Below are 22,632 nucleotides of genomic sequence, written 5' to 3' on the forward strand. Positions count from 1 at the left end.
TTCAGCGACAAGGATTATGCTCCCAAATGCCAGAGCTGCCAGCAGCTAGCTCTGGGAAGCTGTTTGGGGACATTGTTCCTAAAATTATTGCTTTTAGCAGATGGCTTTTTCACAAGTGAGGATGATTCAATACTTAAAATGATGAAAAAGATGGGACTTTGGGGGGTGAAAGGCACTTACAATACCCAGCTGTTGAAAACCTTATTGATATAAAATCTCAACAGTTAAGACACTAATGGGAAAATATTTCCTCTACCTCACCCCACGAAATGCCCCCCCCATATGGTATATATTAAAAATCATTGAGGGTATTGTGAACCACGGTTGAAAAAGTTTTCCGATTTTTTTTTAAGTACTAGACTTCCTGTTCTCATACGGGCACTAATTTATTAATTTCAGATTGTAATATATTCCATGACAAATGCCTTTGAGATAATAGTATGTTCTCGGATGAATTCTGGGTAGCTCGTTGAGACAGTTGCTTGCTAATTAAAATGCACCTAGGAAAGTGTCACTGTGGTCAGGACTTCAAAGATGGTTAAGACAAATTAATACTGTTGAACCCAAGAGATACATTATAAATCACTCGTTACGCTTCCTTTCTTTCTTTCAAGGACAGTCTACCCCCTGCAGACATAACTGATCTTTTCCGTTTCTTATTGTCTCCTCCTGAAGGGTACCTTTTAATTTACTTCTCAGCAGCTTCAGATGTATCTCTGGTGCATTATAAACTTTGGAAGCCCCAAAACATGGCCCATCCTTCATACCCAAAATTATGATGGGAAGTAGAAATCAGGAAGAATTTAAAAGGAAGTTTTAGACAAACATGGTGAGCAAATTAAAATCATGACTTTTGATCATTACATTTACCAAGTGAATTCAAAATGTATTATTTATAAGTGCAATTGCTGGCGTGAGAAATACCCACTGGAAGGAATGGCTGACTATCAGAAGCTGGCGATTTAAGGTGAAGCGGCGATTTCTTGTTTTCGTTATTGGAATTCTTGAAATCTTATGAAATTGTGACTATCCCCTGGAAAAAGATAGGTGACGACAGGTATGTTTCTCACTCTAACAACTTCTCAAGGGGAACATCTCACATTCCCAGAAAGCTAAGAACAGGAGAGAAAAGATAGTCAGAGGCGGGCTGTGGAAGAATACGCCAGTGTCACTAACGGCAACGAGCGGGCACTGTCGCCTGGCGGTCTTGTGCTCAGGATCTGGAATCCAACTCCCTTCCTTCTCAGCCCCTTCCAGCTGGGTACCTGGGGGCATCTGAGTTAACTTTCTTAAGCCTCAGTTTCCCATTTATACAACGCAGAATATGACAATAGCTGACTTATAGGATTGTATGGGAAGTAAGTAAAATAAGTGACTTAAGGGGCTTCGTTCAGTGTCTGGCACAAAGTGAAGGCTTAGTAAGCATTGGCTTTCTCAGAAATAGGCCGTTTCTTCATCGACATATAACATTATATTAGTTTCAGGTGCAGAACAAATTCTGTCTCTAACCTGTATATTGTGAAATGACCGCCGTAATCCGTCCAGTTAAGATTCATCGCCACACGTAGCTGCAAATTTTTATTCTTGCGATGAGGACTCCTCAGATCTGCTCTTAGTAACTTTCAAACATGCAACACAGAATGACCCTCATGGTCCCATGCTGTGCATTTCGTCCCTGGGACTTACGGTTTTGTCCCTAGAAGTTTGCACCTTTGGCCACCTTCCCTCATTTTGCCCCCCACCCCCCGGCTCATGTAGGCACTTTTGTCTTAATGTCATCCTTCCAAATGTCATTTGCTTATTACAAAGAAATTCCACAAACAGGTTTTTCGGGATCGTACTCTGCGAATACACTGACCGGACACTGGAGCCACGTCTGGCGTCGGTGGCAGGTGCACACCAGCTGGGAGTATTATACTCTCATTAATGTGTCACACCCAGGTTTCCTAGCTTGGACCCTGCATCCTTTCCCAGATTTCATAGATTTTTAACAATCCCTTGGTGAAACGTCGCTAGTTCATATTATTTTAACTGGCTCTAGAGTCCTCAGAAGTCCCCAAATTGTACACTGTCGATGGAGGGCCCTGTGGGAGCAGCCGTAGCAGTTGAAGGTCACGAGGGTCGCTCACCGCTGGTCTCTCTACGGAGACACCAGTAGCGAGCCTCCCGGGTCCCTCCTGGGCCCGGGCCCGGCCAGTGCGTCGCTTTCCAAACCAGATAGATGCTCTTTCTAGTTTTGTTTCCCATGATTTCAAAGTAAGGTCTGTTTAAATTTTGTATAAGTAAGTGCATTTTGTAGAGTTTATTTTTCATTATTCAAAAGCAAAAATAAGAGAATGAAATATAAATTTGCAATACCGTTTCCTCAGTTCTAGGCTTCAGAGGCACCGAATTACTTATCTTCTTAACCCCTGTGGAAGGTGCGTGGACTCCCCAGGGCCGTCACCGCCACGCTCGAGCAGCCTGGATCAAAGTCCCAACGCCGTAATACAAATTTTAACATCTTATGAGACCATGCCCCCCAAAAATCAACAAAAAAACCAACCCACTGGAGACAGCTTAGTAATGCCATTAATAATGTACCTTTATTTCCATTCTCTCATATTCTCTCTCCCTCTCCCAGTCTCCTCTCCACCAGAGGCTTTCCTTAGTTTCCAAATGAAAAAAATGCAGTTGATTTCGTGGCCCTCCGTTGAGGTCAGTCCCCATCTCGATTCCGCACAATGAAGAGGCATAAACTGAGCTGGAGTTCGAAGCCTCCTTAGCAGAGGAGGAGGGGAGCGTGGATACTTTACTTTCGTGTAACACGAGCCAACCCCCAGATCTCTCGTTTTCGAGCACGTGGATGTATTGTGTAGCTACTGACGGGAAGGTTCCTGCAGCTCATTTGAATCCACAGCTGCTGGTACTGGACATTTGACTTTGGCATTTCATGGACCGCATAGGAAAAGTTTCTGCTGTGAATGGCACAGAGCGTTCAGATGGGCTAGTTCCCCTTGAACGGGGCTCGTCTTGGGCAAACAGTTACAGTGATAATTATGACGATGATTCATTTCAACACACACATTCGTTTGGGCATAAAGACAAGTTCAAAAAGCTGCCCAAAGAGGTTGCTCACTTTTACATTTGATCTTCAATTGAATTATATAATGCTCATGCTATAAATCATTTTAAAGGGTTTAATATTTTTTAAAAAATCATGGAGTGTTATTTTAACGTGGTTGCTGGTAAGTTGCTCACCCTGTGTGAAGCTGGGTATTTTAATGAGGTGTTTTTTCTTGTTTCATCACAATCACTTATGTTGACAAAAATCTTTCGGACATGATCAATGCTAACCTCTCATTTTTGATATTATTTAATATTCTCACCTTCTGAAATTAAGAATTACCTCAATCCCTATTGACTTTCATGTGCCTTTGCCTCTTTCTGTAGTTAATTTTAAAAGAGTAATTCTTATAAATGGGGCATTACCATTCAGATGATTTCAAAACATTTTTTATTAGTGTTCAAAGGAAACAGCCAGCTAATTTTTGTGTCAACCTAACCCTCAAATAGAGTAGTTCCAGTGTACTTTGCATTAATGTGTTTATATCTAAAAATGAAACAACCTACTGAGTCAGTAGGAAGAGAAGGAATCTTAAACCTTTGGAAGTCTTTCAAATACTGAGCTGAAGAATTTGCTTTCATTGAAGCACTGTTTTTACTAGAATAAATAATTGAATATACACCCAGATTTTTTAAAACTTAAGATCTTTGTATGTTTCTTAAAGAATCATAATCCATGTCAAGGTAATTCTAAATTGCATTGGGTAATCAAACAGGGTCAGATTGATTGAGTTGGGTCTGTGACCTTCACAAGTCTCTTTCTTTGTATATTTTTGTGTAATGATGACTGGCCCTGAGAAGCTCCCCAGCATTGCTCTCATAACGATGCCTGCATGGGTAGTTATGCTGTGCCCAAACAGTCCAGTCCATATTTCATAAGGCGATGAATAATAATAATTATTATAATTATTATAACTCTCACCACGTGTCAGGCCCTGGTCTCGGCACCTTGCAGATATATACTTATTTGTTCCCAATAAATAACCTATGATGAGGTCCTCTCATTACCTGTATTTTACAGCTGAGGAAGCCAACAGACAGGTAAATAATATGCCCAGGGTAGTAGCCTTAGCTGCTTATTAAAGTGACTGGTCAGGATATTTTTATTGAGAAGACTACATCTTGAATCTAGAAATTTGGGTGCGTGGATGTTGGATAAATGAGCCTCTGTTTTGCCCGATTAAAGCATGATTTTAGCTTCTCTCTTCCTCATGGCACCGTGAAAGAGTGAAGTAAATAGCACAGTGTTCCTACAGCCACTTAGGATGCTGTCTGCCAGCCTTTCTGTGGTTGGCAGCAAGTCAATACTTGTTGCCTGTGAGTGTTTTCATTTCTTGAATGATCCCCAAATTTATATTTCTCCAATACCAATTATTGAGTCTAATCCAGGCTCCAGTCGTAAGTGAATCAGCTAGGTGTATCTGTACGTGTTTCTGATGAAATTAGGTTTCATTTTCCGTGGAGTCTGGTGGAGCAGATGACGGCGTTTAACTCGGCGAATCACGAGGGCCAGGCTGAGCTTCGCTGGCGCAGCCACCGGCTCCTCTCGCGGGGACGCTGACGATGTAGTTGTAACTGTCGCGCTCCCGACGAGAAAGAAAGCGTCGGGCACGCACTGCCGGGGTGGCGGCACAGGTTTGGGTTAGTTTCTTTTTAAATATTCTTACATTTCATATTTAAAATTGCTTACGCGTTGCCTGTTTTATTATTTCTTGACACGATCAAATATATCTTATACTTGAAGCTAAAAAGCTGGGACATCTGGCCGCCGCGCATTCCCCCATGTTGCTTATACTATATTGGTCTCTATTATATAAATTTTAACATTTTTGTGGGATTTGGCAAGAAAAAAGGAACAGGGCCCAAGAGGTACCTTCTGTGATCTTAAACTGTGGAATTACCAGTTTATTTTTAATTTTTGTAAGCTCCTTGGGTAAAGATTAGATGTGCTAATTTGATTCTTTAAAAAATAGGTTTTTCGTGTAGATAGGTAATTCAAACAACTAGCCGGCAGGAAGGAAACGATTCTTTTGAGGTAAATGTGGTGAACTGTGTTACCCCAGGGAATTCACCTTCATGCCTCAAACATATAGAATATAGCCGAATAAGTCAGCTGCCTGGCTAAGCTTAACATCAGGAATGGAAAGAACGCGCAAGTGCACGTGGGGAAACCGGCCGGCGAAAAGCAGCGGACATGCGGACACTCTGCGGAGCAGCGGCCAAGCCGAGATGCCCACCCGGAGATCGGGGTCACAGAGGGGCCCTAACAGGGCAGCCGCTCCGTCCCCCACGTGGGTAACAGTCCCGACAGCTGATTCCCGGAGAACAGGGCGCACAGGCTGAGCGGCCCGAGAAAGCTGGGGCCGCGAAGGCACGTGCTGCGTAATGTGGCCGAGGAAATGCCACCGGCTGCCTTGGGAACACAAGGGCTCTTCCTGTCTGCGTCCCTCTGCATTCCCCTCCCAGGCCCGCCTTCATCAACTCCTGGGAGCTCGGAAGGTGCAGAAACCAAGCAGCCTCCTGCCTCCAAGCTTTGCCCTGTCGCCGCCTTTTCCATCTTTGTTCCCCGCGTTGTGCCTTCTTCCTCCAAGAGACACGCGTCCCCTCCCTTCCCTTGGTCAGGCCATCGCGCGGGTATCGTCCTGTTAGAAGGGCCTTTGCCCTAAGCTCTGCGTATGAGGTGGCATCAGCCTTCCCCGCTTGCCACTGCTTTGGGTTCGAGCATAGCACTCGCTTTCCATCATCTGAAAGACAGTGAATTTGTTAGTTTATCGGCAGTCTTTCTTCACTGGAATCCAGCTCTGTGCAGACAGGGGCATGTCTAACCCCGAGTGTGTAGAATATCACCTGGCTTTTAGAAGACACTCATGGTTGTTAAGTTTACAAATGAGAAGAAAGGGGAGAGGGAAGGAAGGAAGGCAGCAGGCACAGAGCTGGAGACAGAAAGATCCTCTGTTTCCTGAACCTCCCAGAATAGTTTGTGCTCCGCTAATCATTGAATCCATTGGCTTAATTCAAACCAATCTACAAGGACGATTTACATTTCAATGGTGATAGAGTTCTAAAGTTATCAGTACCATTTATAAAAGACATCATAACAAAGGCATGAGCAATTAAAAAACACAGATTAATTGGACTTCAAAATAAAGAACTTTTATACATGAAAGGATACTGTTAAAAAAGACAGCCCATACAATGGGAGAAAATATTTGCAAATCATATATCTTATAAGAAATTAATATCCAGAATATATAAAGAACTCCTAAAACTCAACAACAACAAAACAACCCAATTTCAAAGGGGCAAGGACTTTCCCTAGCTGGTGTGCCTCAATGGTTAGAGCATTGCCCCTCTCACCAAAGGGTCACGGGTTTGATTCCCAGTCAAGGGCATGCACCTGGGTATAGGTTTGAGACCCTTTGTGGACCTTAATTATGTATGTGAAGAGACTGCGATGAGCCTCTAAAATTTCCTGCAACTCAAACATTTGATGAATTTCTCATTTTAACGTTGTAATAGAATTTCTCAACTTCTCCCTCATTATTTTTGTCTCTTTGCATGTTTTCCGTCTGTAGTAGTTTTCTGATTTTCTTGACCTTTCCTTCCTAGAGAAATTTCTGAAAGAGTAGATTTCATGTACTTATTTTCTACATCTAAAACTCTCATCCACTAACACTTCAACTCTAATATGGCTCTTCTCTTCCTATTTAACTGAAACTATTATTTTTTAGGTCACAAAGACCTTTATGTTACTAACCCAGGTAGGTGTGTGAGTTCTTAGCTCACATAAGCTCTTACAAGACATGGCCTTTTGGGGGCACATTTTCTATTTTACAGTTCTCTGCTTCATGATGGTCTTTCATGATAACATATTTTTTTAACTTCTCTAGCCACTCTATCTTTTTCTTTCTCTACATTCTTTTTTAATATTGCTATTTCAGCCCTGGCCAGTGTGGCTCAGTTGGTTGGAGCCCATACACCAGATGATTATGGGTTCAATTCCCCATCAGGGCGCATAGTCAAGTTGCAGGTTCGATCCTTAGTTGGGGCAATGTGGGATGTTCCTTAAGACAAAGTCCGAATTATTTAACATGGAATAAAAACCCATCCAGACTTGGTTCCTGCTCACCCATTCTCACTGTCCCACAGCAGAGCAGGCTGTAATTACTCACATATTTATTTTTTTCTCTGAACCATGAGTCCCTTGATAATGGGGTCTATGAAATATCTCCAGAGCCCCAATTCCTAGAAAATTGTCCCACATCTAAAATATGCCCCAAAGTTGTTAATTATGTAAGTGAATTTATAATTAAAAGATAGGTTATCAAGTGTAATCAAAGTAAAAATAGAATTAATCCCTGCTCAATGTTATTTAGAAGAATGCCTCTGTCAAAGAACTAGAAGCCTAAGCTCTCATCTTGAATCTCTTACGAGTGTGTTATTTCTTGTTCTTATATATATATTTTTTTTTCATCACCATTTATCTCCCCATACTTTCCTCTACCCCCAAATCACATAATTTTCCTGGCCCTCAGTTTCTTAACTGTAAAATGATTTCGTAGTGGTAGATATTTCCTCCAGCATCTTCTAGTTCCGACTCTTCTATGTGACCAGGTGCTGTTCTGTGGTTGTATTTTAATGAAACACATTAACTTTTCAGTCCTCTAGGGACACTTTTCTTAGCACTCAAGCATAGTGTCCACCCGAGTGCCTGTCCTATATCTAAGTATGTTTTGCCCCAGGGAAAATAGGCTCACAGTACGGTGATGACAGAGAATATTTTCTCATTTGCATCAGTCTTATATATAGGGGGAAAAATGGTATCGTAACTCCAGTAGATTTATTTCCTGCTAACTTTAAAAGCTAAGAAACACTTGAAATATGTCCCCAAAGTCGCTGATTAGAACGTCCGTTGGAGACAAATTTTCTCTAAATGACATTTGAAAGCTTGCTAAGGGCAAAGAACAGGAGAATTCAGCTATCCAATGAGTCATTTTATAATTTCAGGCAGAAATTGACCACCTTCTATGATAAATTTTTGTGGAACAAACAGGACAAGGTGAGTTTTTCCCCAGCTATGAGCAAAGTACCTATTACTAATCTAGAAAAGGGAGGGATAACAGTCGGGGAAATTATAGGCTTATTTAAATGACTAAACGTGCTATGAAGAAATATGCCAAGGTTTTGGCGACAAGACTTGAAAGAGTTATGGGTAAATTAATAAACAGGGACCAAGTGGGATTTATGAGACATGAAATAATTATAGACAGTATGAAAAAGAGTTTTATGTTAATGCAAATCGATGGTGATACTCAGACTCTGGTGTTTGCAAATGCTGCTAATATGCAGGAAGACTGCAATAGAATAGAAGTAGCTAAGCACATACTGGATCACGTACGTTTATAAGAAGTCTTATATTTTTGAATACACTATTATTGTAGCAAAACTGGTTGTATATTTATGATGCTAAACACCCAACATAAGAAAAATGCAGGTAATCAGTGGAGTGCTACCTGATTGGAAAAGCATAGATAAAATGATGAAAATAATTCCCCTTTCTTTTCCCTTCTAGATTGGTTGTGTGTTGAAAGTCATCCTTAAGCAGTTTGTATTTGTTTTGCTCTTTTTTTAAAAAAATTAATGTTGCGATTAGGGGATGACGTAAGTCAGCAGTACAACACGTTTTCAGTAATACATTTCTAGTCACAGGGATTTAAACTAATTTAGGAGCTGCAAATTGAAACTGCTGATGGTGGTGTGTTCTCACCAAGTCTAAAGGAGATTTGAGTGGGATGCATGTAATCATTTTGACTGAACTAATTAGCATTTGAAATTTCATAGAATTAAAAAAAAATTAAATCATGTCTGTTACCAGCAGAGAGGTGTCGTAGACTCAGATGAACCCTCCTCTTACTAAACAACTAACTCTTGCACAGAAATGCACTGCTGGCTTTTCAGAAAGAAGGGGAAAGCTTCAAGGCCCTGAACAAGTCAAGAGCAAAGCTCTGATCTGAAGCCTGAGCGGGAGGAAGTGCAGAGCGGTGAACCCAGAAGCTGAGCTGGCCCTGGGTGTACACACTCGAGCCGTCCTGGGGTGAAACGCTGTATGGGCGTGTGTCATAATAATGGCACTTTTAGTAAGTGTGGCTGGATACCTCATCGTGGTTGTGGTTCGGGGTTTCCTGGTGATGAGTGATGCTGGCCGTCTCACCCACCTGTCGGCCATCCCTATGTCTTCTTTGGAATGTCTCTTCAGATCCTCTGTCCGTTTCTTAATCAGATTGTTTGATTTTTTGCTATTGAGTTCTATAAGCTCTTTATATATTGTGGATATGAACCTCTTATCAGATGTATGAGTTGCAAATATTTTCTCCCGTTCAGTCGGTTGCCTTTACATTCTGTCCATGGTTTCCTTTGCTGGGCAGAAGCATCTTAGTATGACATAGACCCACTTATTTATGTTTAATTTTGTTGCCTTTGCTTTGGGTGTCAGATTTTTTTAAAAAATCACTGCTGAGGCAAGGCCTCTGTCAAGGAGCTTACTGCCTATGTTTTCTTCTAGGAGTTTTCATGGTTTCAGGTCTTATGTTCAAGTCTTTAATCCAATTTGAATTAATTTTTCTGCACAGTGTGAGAGTGGTTAAGTTTCATTCTTTTGCATGTTGCTGTTCAGTTTTCTCAAGAACATTTATTGAAAGAGACAGTCCTTTTACATCGTATATTCTTGGCTGCTTTGTTGTAAATTAACTGATCGTACTTCCGTGAGTTTCTTTCTGGACTCTCTAGTTTGTTCTTTGAGTCTATGCCAATACCAAAATGTGTTAATTACTGTGGCTTTGTAGTATATATATTTCGAAATCAGGGAACATTGGTGTACCCGGCTTTGCTGTTCTTTCTCTAGGTTACTTGGACAATTTGTGTGCTTTTTGTGGTCCCATACAGATTTTAGGATTATTTGCTCTCTTTCTTTGAGAAATACCATTGGAGTTTACATAGTGATTGCATCAATTCTGTAGACGGCTTTGGGCGGTTATGAACCTTTTAACAACATTGATTCTTCCAGTCTATGAGCATAGACTATCTTTCTATTTATTTTTTCCATGTTCAACTTCTTTCATTAATTCTTACAGTTTTCACTGTCCAAGTCTTTCACCTCCTTGGTTAATATATTCTTAGGTATTTTATTCTGTTTTTTTCTTTTTGCACTTGTAAATGGAATTGTGTTCTTTTTTATCCATCCAGTAGTTTGTTATTATTAGAACACAACAGATTCTTGCATATGGATTTTGTAGCCTGCAACTTGACTGAATTTATTAGTTCTAATAGTTGTTTCGTTGAGTCTTTAGGGTTTTTTACCTGTAACGTCATGTAATCTATAAATAGTGACCATTGTGCTCCCTCCTTCCCAATTGTGATGCCTTCCGTTTCTGCTTCTCGCCTGGTCGCTGGGGCTGGGACCTCCAGTGCTCTGTTGAGTAGAAGCGAGGAGAAGAGCACCCTTGTCTTGTGGGAAAGGCTTTCAGCCTTTTTCCCCTGAGTATGACATTTCCTGGGGGTGGTCCTGTGTGGCGTTTCTTATGTTGCCGTGTGGTCCTTCTGTACCCACCGTGTTGAGAGTCCTTAGCATACAACAGTGTTGAATTTTGTCAAATGCCTTTTGTATCCATTGAGATGATCATAGGGTTTTCCTTCTTGATTGTGCTCATGCAGGGTGTCATATGCACAGATTTGAAGATGGTGGACCATCTTGTATCCCTGGGATAAATCCCACTTGACCATGGTGCATGATCCTTTAATATACTATTGAATTCATATTAAATTCGACAGTTAACAAATACATGTTAAACGTCCACCATAGCTCAAACGTGCTTGAGCTGTGTTTGGGGATTCAGTATGGAACTAAAAATAATTACTAGTGCCTTTCTATTAGATGTATTGCCAAATGAATGAAATGCCCCCCTGAATTTTCAAGTCACGTGCTTTGTTCTTTGAACTGTTTATGGAATAGCATGGTAATTAATATATATACAGCTTTTCCCAAACCAAATTTTGTTTACCAGTAAAAAATCAAAATATCCGGAATGCAGCCTCACTTTTACTATTTATGTAGTTTTCTCTAATAAATTGTGTGTAGTATATGATCAGAACTAATAAAAGTATTACTTTGCTTGTGAGAACATAATTTAGCACCATATGTTCATGTATATAATAGATATAGAAAATTTAAATGCTTCTCTTTATTATTAAAAATTTTTTAATGCCCACGTATTTCAGGTAACTCCAGTATTTTCAGGAAGCAATAAGAGTAGACGAGGTTCATACAACCTTTGGGTACAGAGTTCAGTGTAAACAGTTGCCTTCTTGCAGCCTGAAAAATATTGTGATTATTGTAAATGACTCACCCTCCTAGAAATTTACATTGGGTATATGACCCTCATAGCTAAGAAAATATAAAATTGCCACAAAATGGGAAATGACTTATAGCATGAAAGGTCATTTGTAAAATTTCTGACAGTTCAGAACATTAGAAGGTCAAAAATCAAAGACTCACTGTCCTGTGCTGAAAAAAATCATGATTTAATCAAGCGCCGTGTAGACTTCTGTAATTCAAAGTAATGTTACTGTCTGTGGAATCAGACACTCAGAGAGGGAAGCCTCGGTGTTGATAAGAAATGAGTCCAAGATTAGGAAAACGTTTTTCTTTCCTTGTTTCCTTAGAAGCATAACTTTCCAGCATAAAGACATGTCCTTCCACTCGTTGCTGTTTAATGTTATATTTGCACAATTGATTTACAGTCTCCGCATCAGTGAAATGCCTGTCAACACGTAGAACAACACAGAAGTATAACAATTGTAAATTCAAGGATCATTTAACCTTGAAATTCAGGTTTTAGCCTTCACTGAATGCACATTTGAAATGGTCTTTATGCGGCGTTATTATGTTTAGTGCAGCCACTTCCTCCCCCTCAATACTATTATTTTAAGATTAGTGATTGCCTTACTTCAAGTAAAAAAAATTGTTTGTTTTTTCAGTCTAGGAAGCAAAAGAACTTTAGGGCTTAAGAACAACATTGGCCAGCCAATTTAACAATATTAACTATATCTTAGCAAGTGAATGGGAGTAAGTTTCACAAGAGGTAATGTATATTATATTGAAAGACCGTGGAAATTGGAGCCAATAAACATAAACTTGAATTATAATTTTGACACATCCCAGCATTGTGAGAATAGCAAATAACTCCCTGAGTTTCTCTTTCTCTCTCTTCAAACCATAAGAGGAAAACATTAATCTCATTAAAATGCATTTTTCTATAAGGAATTTTAAAAGTATGTACATAAACATATTAATGAACCATAAAATGTCATACACATGTATCTTAATATGTGAGAATGTAAGTTGGTACAGCCACTGTGAAAAACAGTAAGGAGGTTCCTCAAATATTTGAAAATACAACTACCATATGATTTAGCAATTCCCATTCTGGGTATTTATCTGGAGAAAATGAAGCACTAACTAAAAAAGATATATACACACTCACGTTTGTTGCAGCATTATTTATAATAACCAAGACATGGAAACAACCTGAGTGTCTATCATTAGATGAGTCAATAAAGAAAATGTGGTATGTGCATATATATATATATTATATAATGGAATATTATCCAGCCATCAAAAAAGAAGGAAATCCTGCCATTTGAGACGACATGGATGGACATTATGCTAAGTGAAATAAATCAGGCAGAGAAAGACACATACTGCATGATCTCATTTATATGTGAAATCTAAAAAATCCCAAGTCATAGAAATAGAGAACAGATTGGTAGTTACCAGAGGCGGGGCTTGGGGAGGGTGGGAGAAATAGGAGGGAGGGAAAAAAAAAAGGAAAGATAAAGCATTTTTGATTATTTAGAAATTAGGCAAATTAGATGATATTTTACTCTGAGAGCTAAATCATAAAATCAACGTAGCATAGCAAAGCAAAATCATCAACAAGATAAAATGACTCCAATTAGACATAGAAACCAAATAAAAAAATAAAATTAAAAAAAAAACAAAACAATTACATGGTTAAAAAGCAGCATATTCCGAAAGGCTGTTAGTAGCAAAAGCCACTTAAGAAATTCAGCTATCAGCTGTGCAAACCCCGACTTGACTTCATGCTGATGGTTACCATGACCTTTAAATTCAATTAATATTTAATGACAATGTATTTCGCTCTCATTTCACCTACCACGGGAGCCCTGCTTTCTTCCTGAAATGCCCGGGGATCCTTGGGGTGAGGGGCAGTTTCATCCACTTGCCTGTAACTCGGCCTTTCCTCTGATCCATCTCCGCTTTGTTTTCTGCTGAGCTGACCCTCCGCCACCCCTCTCTGTCCCTGCCAGGCCCTTATGAAATTTCTCCATCTTTGCAGAGAACCGCCTGCACGGGATGCGGACTGCGTGACCCAGGCCCGGGGGCTGCCTGCGGGCTCAGCTGCAGCCCAGGGCGGACGGCACGGGACCAGCCACCGGCTGCGGACTGTGTCACCCAGGCCCAGGGGCCGCCTGCGGGCACAGCTGCAGCTCCGGGCGGACGGCACGGGACCAGCCACCGGCTGCGGACTGTGTCACCCAGGCCCAGGGGCTGCCTGCGGGCTCAGCTGCAGCCCAGGGCGGACGGCACGGGACCAGCCACCGGCTGCCCCGAGGCGCCGGGTACTCCACAGGCCAGGCGCCCTTGAGAAGCCTCGGCCCTGCAGGCTCTAGGTCCCCTCGTGCCGGCGGCCTTCCCCTTACACACAGAGCCCCGCCCTCTGCAGAGAGGGATTCAGCGCCCCCCGCGAGCGGGCCTTCTCCGCATAGGCCAAGTTCATGAGCGGGACCCACCCAGCAGAGGCCCAGGGGCAGCTCCCGGATTCACATGTGCTGACGTCCTACCTGTGTTCCTTTCCTGGGGCCGCCTTCACAAGGTCGCAAAATCTACGGGGCTTAACGGATGGAGGTTGAGTTTTTCACAGTTCTCATCAAAACAGCAGCCGTTGGCTCAGCGGTTGAGCATCGGCCTCTGAGCCAGGAGATCGCGGTTCGATTCCCAGTCGGGGCACGTGCCCGGGTTGCGGGCTCCATCCCCAGCAGGGGGCGCGCAGGAGGCAGCCGGTCAGTGACTCTCATCAGTGATGCTTCCATCCCTCCTCGCCCTTCCTCTCTCTGAAACCAATAAAGACATATTTACCGTGGAGAGTGCTATGCTAAGAGAAATAAGCCGGGCAGAGAAAGACAAACATCACATGATCTCGCTTGTATGTGGAATCTAAAGAACTTAATAAACTGATGAACAGAATAGATTCAATGACATGGAAGCATGGATCAGACTGAGGAATCTCAGAGGGAGGGAGGGGGCTAAGGGGGAGAGAGTAACCAAAGAATTTACATACATAACCCAAGGACACGGACAATGGTGTGGAGAGGGACTGGGGAGGAGGGTGGGGCGGGGTGGAAGGGGCCAATGGGGAGAAAAAGGGACATCTGTAATATTTTGAACAATAAAAATAAAAAATAAAAAATAAAGACCTATTTAAAAACAGGCAAACATCAGCCATTGGATTTGAGCCCACCCTAATCCAGTATAACCCCTTTTTTATTTGATTATATCTGCAAAAACCCAATTTCAGAAGGTCACAGCCATAGGTTTAGGGGATCGGATTTCAATATTACGTGGAGCAAAGGGCTTCAGCAGCAATCTGGAGTCCGGATTTTCTGTTGTTGGCCAGCTCCAAGTTTTGGCAGACCTGCTTCTCTCTGGTGGGAAACCCCCACTGGTTGGGTGCTGGGTGCGGAGTGTTTTGAATTCTGTAGGGGACAGAAGATGCCCGCCCCAGATCTGCCACTTTGGCACAAGGATAATTTTGAGCTGAAGGCAGTTGAGAAGAAGCCGATACAAGACGAGCTCTCTGCCTTGTCCCATTTGCCCAAAAGTAGGACCCAGCTTTACAAAGGTGCCCTCTCCCACCCTCTCCCAGGAACGAGGAGCCTTAAGCGCTGGAGACGTTAGACCTTTGTCAGCTTAGCGACAGCACCAGGGGAATTTACACAACGAACTCCACTAAGGACTTTGCCTGCCTGTCCTTACCCGCATTTCGCCTTCGCCTTCCCAGTTTCCCAGCCTGGGGACTCCAGGTCCTGTTTTTTGCTCCTAATAAGCCCAAGTTCTAACCAGACCTCAGAGTTCCCCATCTTGTGCATCTTGTGCGCTCCCATGTGCCACATGCAAGATGAATGTTCATAAACACCCTTGTTTCGCTTTAGTTAATCTGTCTTTGGCCCTAGCCATGTACGGCTATTTGAAAATTAAATTTAAATTAAACTGAAATACAATTAAATACGGAGATCCTTAGCTGCACTGGGCATATTCCAGGCGCTCAGTGGCCTCCTGTGGCCAGTGCCCCTGGGCTGGACAGCACAGCCCTGGCTGCTTCCCAAACGCCTGTGGAGCAGCCTTGCTCCAGCCCTGGGCTCGAAGACTGGAGCCTGGAGGATTTAACATCCTAATTTTCAACGCTGTTGTCTCCTGATATTGATATTTGTACCGTCTTTAGTACTTATCTCTTCAATTTAATAGCTCTATTCATCTCAATAGTTTCTTTGGGATTTCCCCTAGAAATACACTTTAAAGTAGGATGATTTCAATGTATTCAGCATCCTTGCATTTTCAGATGACTGTAGACCACTATTATGTGGGAAGGAAAAACGAGATTAACTGATTTTTATTACCCACGTATATATTCTCTTTCTGTAACCTGCCAGTATTTTGCCTTTTAGAGATTATCAACTAAGTTCTGGTATTTTTACAGGGACTTGAAGGAACTCTGAAGGGAACCATCCCTTTGGTCCCAGCTGTTGTTTGGTGGTTTTTGTTGTTGTTTTCCTTTATTTCTCTTTGGTAGTTGCTTTTGAGAAGGAGATGACTTTATTTTAATTCACACGCCTCTTTTTTATGGTTTCTCATGTTTAGTATGAAATAAATAAGGTCGTCTTCACTCCCAAGTCATGTGTTCTTACACTGTTGCGGTTTATTTTTAATGTTTAAACTTTGAGCCCATCAGGAGTTAATTCTAATATAATCTCTGAAATAGTAGCTTTGGATGTTCTCAAGATGAATGAACTTTCCCAGCACCATTCGTTGATCAATACGTCATTTTCACTGATAGTAAAAAACCATTGCAGTTTAATGCTAAAGGCCTACACACAAGCGGGTCTATTTGGAGGCTCCGTTTCCCCTCGGGATTTCTGTCTAATCTTGTACCAGGACCAGACCAGTAGGTTTTCCAAAAGTTTACTGATGTTTTCCTTCCCTTTCTATCTTTTGATTTGTTATTTTTAATGTCCATATGTAGGGACTTTACAATATACTTCTTTAAAAAACTACATTGTCATTTTTAATGATAATAGATTATGTTTTAAATAGTAATTTAGGAAATTTAACATCTTCTTTTATTGGGCATTTGTAGCCAGAATCAGCATATTGCCTTTTAATTGACTCAAATTTTAATTTTATGTCCCACAAGAGAGTTTTAAATTTCTTTTTGTGAATCTTGCATATTAATTTTTAAATATATCACTTTGTACTTAATATTCTCCTGCTGGTTTTATATGTGGAGTCTTGTCAAGCTGGTTTTGTTGGCGACAGAGGAAGGTAATTTATATTTCGGCCTCCAAGGGATTGCCCTTATTTTTAAAATACTTTTCAGTTGATTTACTTTAGTTTTCCAGGCACACAGGATTGTTTTAGGAAAATAACGATAGTTTTGCCTGATTCTTACCTCTTTTTCTCTCTTTTGTCTAATCACATAGGCTGCTATGTCCAAAACAAAGTTAAGCAAGAGCAGAAATAATGAATATCAGTGCACTGTTTCTAATTTAACAGCAACACTGGCTTGCACATTAGTACATAGTAAGTTTATATTTATGGATATTTATTTGACATTAGAAAATATGGATATAAGATTAAACATATATTTATATATAAATCTAGAACTTGCAGTATTATAATATCATAATTATTAAACTATACTATATTATATACTATAATTAGACTATAGTATTATAATACTATAAGTATTATACTATACTTACACTGCAGGGTGGGGCAAAAGTAGTTTTACAGTTGTTCATGGGGAAAATAATACAATAATTTATAAATAATAATACAAGAATAAACAATGCTTCTGTAGTCACAACTCTAAACCCATTTTTGTCCCACCCTGTATATTAATACTATATTATTATAGTACCATAAGTTCTAGATTTATATGTAAATATATGTTTAATATATCAATATTTTTTGTCAAGTAAATATCCTCAATTTTAAACTTATTATGTACTACTTAAATCAAATATAGATGTTAAATTTTTATCAAATACCTTTTTAACATTTACGTGTTTATAAATATTTTACATTTGAATCTATTATTATTCAAATTATATTTGTAGATTTCTTCAATATTGAATTATACATGAGTCCAATAAGATTCTAATTAATATTGGATTATTATTTTTTTGTTATGCTCCTATATTCTGCTTGCTAATATTTAATTCAGGATTTATGGTCAGTAGTGAAATTGCTTTATGATTTTTCTTTTCTTGTCTTTTACCTATGTTTAGATTTGTTAAACATATTCTTGAACAATTTAAATAGCACAGTTTTATGTTATTTAAATAATTGATAAAATTGCATGAATTTCCATCAATTTATGATTAGTGCCATAAAGGTTTGTGCCTGTGGAGGTGGGAGGTCGTACTTTGACAAGTTTCTCTATTTCTTCTATGGTGTTCTCTAGGTTTCAATGTTTTATGCTGTCTTGAATGAGTTATCTTAGATTATTTTATCTACTTTTGCAGATTTTCACAGAGGTGAGCAAAGTAACTTGTAATTCTTTATTGTCATCTTTTGTGAAAATGTGCATCTTTTATTTTTATTCAGTGTATTTGTCTTTCCCCTTTTTAAATTGGATAATGATTTCTCTGATTTATTCTTATTTTTCCTATAGACTCATCTCTCAGAAATTTAACTAAATTCTATTTCTTAGTTCAATAGTTTATATTTATTGCTTTTTCAATATATTATTCTTGCCTTATCGCTCTTTAATTTTTAGGTTGGATGTTTGCTATAATTTATTTAGTAATGTGAATTGTTAGACTATTAAGTATTTCTCTAAGCACTATTTTAGGTATATCATATAGGCTATTGCATGTAATATTTTTATTATTGTTGACTTTTAGGCAGTGTATATTGGTGTTAAATAAAAAATTATTCGAGACCATTTTCATATTTTCAAGTTTTGCTAAGGATAGGAGAAACCCCTTCATTTTTGTTTTTGAGATTTATATTGTTTTGGACACTCCACTAATATATTCTGATGTCTTCTTTAATTTTTATGCTAAAAGTGAGAAGTAGACATCTTTACTTACATTTGGTGCAATGCAAAGGGATCCTACAGTATTTAAGTAGCAGGGTACATCATGGAGAAATAAGAGTGAAAGGTAAAATTAAGCCTACCTCCTCTAGATGTCAGGTGTTTCTTTTTTCAGGTGTACATGAAAAGAATGAATGTATTTATAGAGAAAAGGAAGGGATGCAGTTAAGTAAGAAGAGGCAAGGGCCTGAGGTACCCAAAAAACTAGCATGCACCACACTTCTGGTGGGATGTGCACCTTGAATGGAATGAGAGATGCCCGTGGGCCTGGTAGGGTGTGAGGATAACGCTCCGGGAACCCTGCTGCATTGAGTGCATCGGGGCGTTTCCAAATTTCCTAGCCCTGCATCACCAACGATGCCATCTTGCCATAAAATTAAGATGCTTCCTAACTATCGCTTTGTTTTTCTTTCCCCAGTTAAATGTCTTTAGATCATAACGGGATGAAATTTGAAAGTTGGATGCTAAATAATATTGGGGAAATATATTGTCCTAGGGACCTATTAAATGGAGGGTATTGTTTAGGTGTTCTCCGATTTGCCGGATGAGTATTAGGAAATTTGAAATTATGAACCTACTTTCATTTGTAACTGAGAAATTCCCCCACCCTTATTAACTCGGGTCACTTACTGGAATGCACAGAAGATCTTACCCCAGGACAATGAACATCTTAACAATTCGGAACCTGAATCTCTAGCAAGCTTTCTGCAAGTGCTGTAGCTGAAATGTTGAGACTAGAAGCTTCTGTGGGATCTAATTTACACCTCCCTTCCCTAAAGAGAATGTGGAGACCTGAAAGTCAAGCTATTCTTGTTGGTGCCTCCCATTTAAAGAGAAAACTTAGACCTTCTAGACCTTCCCAGTGGCAATCATGCCCACACAAAGCTCCATTGTAATGCCCTTAAAAGGTGCGGAAGGAGCCCTGGCTGGCAGATAGGCATGGGCAAATGGTACTTTCAGAGAGCACCTCTCACCCTGTCATAAGATACAACCCAAAATAAGTCTGCATTGCCCTCACAACCCAGGCAGCGCAACCCAGACTGGAACAGAAGAACTGTTCTAGTGATTTGATTTCATTTTAGCCACCAAACGACCTTCTCTTAAATTGTTATTAGCCAAGGATTAATGTATCCGACTTACAAAGCTTTGGTTGGCAGAGCCTGCCCGTGTCCGCCATTCCTCCTGCTTTTGTGCATAAGAGGAAAGCTGTGCAAACTCCGCTCATCTGGAAACAGAAACTATTCTCCTTTGAACGCAGAGCGAATCCAGCTTTTGTAGCGGATTCGTCTTTTTTTTAAGGCAACAAAAGTACCTCGTTCGTTTTTACCACAACATATTAATGTCAGGTATTCTCAGTGACAGTGACCAACACATAATTTAGCTGTCACACGTGCGCATAAAGCAAGGATGTATGGTTGGTGAAACTTGAGTACACACACGAGTGAAGCAGGCCCCGAGTGGAAAGGCACCGCCTGCACCATTCTCTTGCTCAAAAGCATTTCTTGCCAGCCCACTCCCTGCAAGCAGATCCCACACTAGACCCGTCAGCCGTGGTTGCCGCCTCCCGCTCCCGCGCCCTCTCCGATGCAGCCTGTGAGCAGTGACGCCGGCGGCATTTCCTGAATGTCCCTGGGCCCACCGTCTCTCGGCGCCACAGTCCTACACCCCCGGCCCTGCAGGCCTGCATCTCAGCCCGCGCTCTGCGCATTCCCGGGGCAAGGAGAACCCCACTTCCCAGCTCAACCCTCTGCCACTTGCTTGCCTCGCAGTGTATTTTCCATCACGCGCGTGTCATCCCACGTTTTCTACCCTCGGTTGTACCGTGAGTCTCAAGCTAAAGGCCGTGTTAAATCCTGGGAGCCTGACTGACTGCACCGTATCCTCTCGCCCTGTGCCCCTCTCTTTCTGCCGTCTTGCGGGCCATACTCCCTGCCTTGTTCTTTCCACCCAGGGCCTTTGCACGTCCTGTTCCCACTGCCTGGACCATTAGCTCCTTCTTTGTCATCTAGGCGACGTCTGAAGGGGTCGGACAGTTTTCGGGTCTCAGATCAGATAGAGTCTCCTGACCTTTTCCTTCCCAGCACGTATCAGAGTCGCAGCGTCGTGGTTGGGCAATGGCTTGGCTAATACCTATCTCTAGCGCCAGGCTGCAGCTCAAGGAGAGCAAGGTGGTGGTAGTTAGTAGGAGCACAGTAATGTTTTATCTCTGTGTTTAGTTTAGTGCTCGCCGCCTCCCTCAGTGTCTGTGGAGTGAATGACCATGAATGAATGAGGGAGAAGGGTCAGTGAAGCTGCAGACACTAGACACAGCGAGGAGGCCCTTGTGGAGCCGGATGCCTGGGGAAGTAGGTCACCATCCGCTGCTCCCCATTCCCCCGGCAGGTCCTACCCCAAGTGCTTGTATAGCCTCACAATAATAACAAAAAAATAAGTATTATTAGTGGATATTTACTGTGTCTCAGGAACTGTACTATGTACTTTATATAGTGCTTCAGAGATTTGGGCCATGCTTTTAAAAAGCATCTACGCGGTAGGGAGATGTCAAAAGTTCCCAGCGCCTGTGACATTTTAGTCTCCAGCAGGATGAGGGACATAAGTTGAATAATGTGAGGATAATATTTTGAGATGTAAACAGATGGAAGCTTCTCTTGATATTTCCAACTATTCCATATGGCAGAAGGATTCAATTTTTTTTTTTTTTTTTTTTGAACAGTCAGCGTTGGTTGTTCCTGTCCCCGAGGTTAAAATCTCTGCCTCATCTGGGAGGAAAGGGGAATGAAAGGGAAGTCTACAGATTAAGCACTAGTGTCTTAGAGGCCCCAGGGGAGAGATGATAGAACCCCTGTGGCAAGGAGATCAGGAGAGGCCGCAGGCTGCTGTTGTCCGACGGGGTCAAGGAGGCAGCAAACCCCAGAGATGCCCTTTTCCTGCCTTTGGGAAGCAGAAGAGGTGTCTGCCAGCCTCCCAGTGAGTCAGGACACTCTACCTGATTCAGTTGTAATCAACGCAGTTATTTATTAATTAACAGGAAAGGAGCAAAGGGAAGGCCAGACAATGTGGGCATGCCGTTTGTGCCGCTTGACACTGTGCGGGTCTGTCCCCCCGCTCCTGGGGAAAGGGCCTGGAGACGAAAGAACAGACGCGTGCCCGGTGAGGTCTGAATGGCGTAGGGAAGGCGGTTTCGGGCCATGCTTTTAAAAAGCATCTACGGTGTAAGATGTCAGAAGTTCCCAATTCCTGTGACACAGCTGCCCATCACAGCTGGGAACAGGGCATTGGCCAGAATAGGCCTGGCCACTGCAAAGGAGCAAAATCTGAGATATATGATACCAAACAAAGGGAGTTCCCTCTCTCGGCCCTCTCGCGCCCCTGGCTCTCTTGTTGCAGGGGACACCCTCCTCTGCGTGTGCCCACGTGGACACCGCACACCCGGTGGGCTAATGGGTTACAACTGGCCTGTGCCCTGCCAGACTCAGCTCCACCGCGGAACGGCAGCTCTGGGCACTGGCTCTGCTCCGAGCTCTGCTGACCATTTTCCAGGATGGGTTTAAGGGAAATGGGACTTTGCAACCCGAGGGATGTAACTCGACACAAATAAAAATCACTCATTCTTCTGTGCAAGTCTTAGAAAATTCTTTTTCTCAAGATATTGTAAGAACCCCACTCCCAGTAGCAACAGAGAAATTCCACCGGTGCAGTTCTCTGATAACTACCCTCCAGCGCTTCTCACAGGGGCGGTGTTGCTAGAATAGCCTATCCACTGGGCCCTTTATCTTGTTCAAAAGAGGCCGTATTTGCATTTAACTTCCTTCTTGGAAATGAATAAATTATTTTTACTACCTTGTAGTGCTAGAAACTCTGCTTTCTAGGGGAGGAAGGCAGTAGGGGAGACTCAGAGACTGGAATATGTTAGTTGGTTTTAGCCAGAGGGATCCCACAGAGAGGTGATCCCTCGAAAGTCAAGAATGACTGATACTGCTTTTCAGTGCCATAGGACTAAAATGCCTTCTGTAGATGTAAGTAGTAGATGAAACTACATGACTCGGAAGGCAGATTCATTTTAAATAGAATT

General features: G+C 41.5%; 1 protein-coding gene across 2 annotated transcripts in view; it reads left to right on the plus strand.

Annotated features, from left to right (window-relative positions):
• The first annotated feature begins 4,670 nt into the window (after positions 1 to 4,670).
• The window catches only part of LOC308561856 (uncharacterized protein), a 54,992-nt gene continuing 37,030 nt past the window's right edge, over positions 4,671 to 22,632 (plus strand). The window contains exon 1 of one of the 2 annotated variants that reach the window (XR_013999561.1): positions 4,671 to 4,746. The gene's annotated coding sequence lies outside the window, so the exon portion shown is untranslated. The remainder of the gene's footprint in view (positions 4,747 to 22,632) is intronic. The other variant, XM_081147387.1, reaches the window with a different exon arrangement.

This window comes from Miniopterus schreibersii (genome assembly GCF_964146895.1).
Source record: "Miniopterus schreibersii genome assembly, chromosome: 9".
NCBI lineage: Eukaryota > Metazoa > Chordata > Mammalia > Chiroptera > Miniopteridae > Miniopterus > Miniopterus schreibersii.